The 2,293-nt window shown below is 40.1% G+C and overlaps 1 long non-coding RNA gene across 1 annotated transcript; it reads right to left on the bottom strand.

Annotated features, from left to right (window-relative positions):
* Positions 1-289: 289 nt before the first annotated feature.
* Positions 290-1,569, bottom strand: LOC146699463 (uncharacterized). Its single transcript, XR_014922839.1, has 2 exons — positions 1,450-1,569; positions 290-892 (listed from the first exon to the last, which is right to left on the bottom strand). It is a non-coding gene; the product is annotated as an uncharacterized LOC146699463 (long non-coding RNA).
* Positions 1,570-2,293: the final 724 nt, after the last annotated feature.

The raw sequence follows: 2,293 nt of genomic DNA, 5'->3' as shown, positions 1-2,293 counted from the left end.
CAGGATGAGCAGAGGGGAAAAACATTATGTACAGAGAGGATTCCCACTCTGCTCATCTGGATATGACTATTATTATTATTATCATTATTATATTATGTGCACATACTTACAGCTAATGAGGCTGTAGACAGCCTGTTTGTACTTCTTCATGTGCGTCTTAATAAACTTTAATAAGTGATAAATTCCACCGGCTCCCTTTCAGACTTAAAACATTTATTTACGCCATCACAAACGTGTGACACCAACCTCGTGTTTTGTATTTTATTTCAATAAAGAGAGAACATTTCAGAAGAATTGAACATCATTTATTGAGAAAGAAATTTATTTTAATGAATCTATTTGGTGACTGGACTCCGATGGCTGCTGGTGGCCCATCAGAGTCAGACGCTGGTGGTGGTGAAGGTGAACCCTGAGGCTTGGACGGAGCTCGAGTGACTCAGCGGGGTGGGGAGGAGGGAGGCGGGTTTTTAGAAAGGAGAGTCGGAGAGGGAGAATGAAGGAAGAGCACTGAAATTTAAACCGTGCAGAGCGGAGGCTGATTGGCTCAAAGGAGGCGAGCATAAAGATGATTGGACTACACTAACGATGCCAGTGTTGAGAGTGATACAGGATCTATTGCTTTAAAAAAAACTGCTTTTATTAAAATGAAACTTAAATTTAAAAAATGGGGAAGCTTGACTTCCTCTGGCCTCCGGGAGGAAACCCCGCTGCGGTTAATCGAGGTGCAGAGATGTGAAAGAAGAAGCTGAAAGTTGCAGATGCATAACAGGAAGTGAGTTCAGAAATCATCAAATGATAGCTCGTCCTTGGCTCCGCCCACCAATCAATTCCAGGCGTGAAGAATCACCAATCCCAGCAGGAGTACCAGGTTCAGCTGGCCAATCCCTGAGCCCTGAGAGAAGCCACATGGTTCAGCTACTTTGATATGTGATGTTTGACACGGATCCACATTTATGAACTTTATTATTTTTATCCAGACTAAAATTTAAACGTATCAGCTCCGAACCTTTAAAGCTGTGGAATTAACATAATCAACAATAAGTAATCAGTACTCACTATCAACATGTATTTTAATTAATATTTAAAATGTTAAAAGGAGCAACTTCTCTTAAAGTTTAATAATGTTGACTAACATTTACTTTAAGGATGATTTATGGATAATAAAGATTTTATTGCTTTTTGTGTCTCACTGAAAACAGAACACAGCCACATTAGACTTATTCTATGATGTCATCGAGAAAAGAGTAGAAAAAAATATCTGAAGCCCAAATTTTTGGCTCACTAGAATTTATTATTTGAACCCTCGACCAGGATAAACACAAAATGTCAGAAAACACTAATAAACAGAATACAGCATATATATAAATGTGAGTTAAATATTGTGAATTTGTCCTTTAACAATGCGTCTGAACATACATGGACATAAAACCTTTTTTTTAAAGCGCTCACCTTGTTTGGGATCATAAGCTGTACCTCTGAAAACACAAAGACACAGAAAAGCACAGATGCTGATGGTAGTGCCATCAAGTCTCAGTTACTAAACAGAGTTTGTGTGTTTGCGTGGGTCTCTGCTGTAATCAAAGGTGTGGTCGTTGTAGTCGTAGTCTGTCGGCTGTGTGACTGTGTGATCGGTGGTCAGCTCTTCCGTCTCGTGTCCTGTGGAGGAAAATGAAGCGCAAACATCAACAACATGTGAGCAGCTGGGATTTAAAGGAGGCCGTTTTCCTCTTGCTAACAGCGGCTGTGCTAAACTTTAAAAGACTTTAAAACAATCCATTCAGCTTTCATGGAGATGTTTGAGCTGTTTAGGAATCACGAGCGTTTTCATGGTTTTTACCAAATGCTGTGCTTTTACTGCAGCTGACCACAGCGCGCTCCCATGTTGAAGAAAATCAACTCCTTTGCTTTGAGAAACTCTTCAGTGTCTTTGGATCGTTACGCGTTTGCACCATGAAGGTCTGTCCGATCCCTCGCTCCGCACACGTCACAGTTCATCTGCACGCGCCGGCTCTGGGCCGTATCTGCTTTGAGGGGAGTACTGTATTTCACAAATTGTTATCTTTGTTTGTATTCAGTATCATGTCCTAAATCTTGGCCACGCAAGCAAAGGTAGCAGAATTTTAATCGTACTTTTAAAGACATTTTAAAAAACTTTGACCTCATTTTGACCTTGAAGAAGAGGTCAGAGGTCCAAAGGGACACGATATACAGAATGTGTATCTATAAATTTCCAACATGTCTGTATGTTGTCAATACAAACAGAAAAAGAAGCAAGTTTAAATAGCTCTATGTA

This window comes from Copadichromis virginalis, linkage group LG11 (genome assembly GCF_057382275.1).
Source record: "Copadichromis virginalis isolate Kocher_CV1m ecotype Utaka linkage group LG11, C_Virginalis_male_GT1.1, whole genome shotgun sequence".
In the NCBI taxonomy this organism is placed as follows: Eukaryota; Metazoa; Chordata; class Actinopteri; order Cichliformes; family Cichlidae; genus Copadichromis; species Copadichromis virginalis.
The sequence above is the reverse complement of the archived record's forward strand: the minus strand, read 5'-3'. Positions and strand labels throughout refer to the sequence as shown.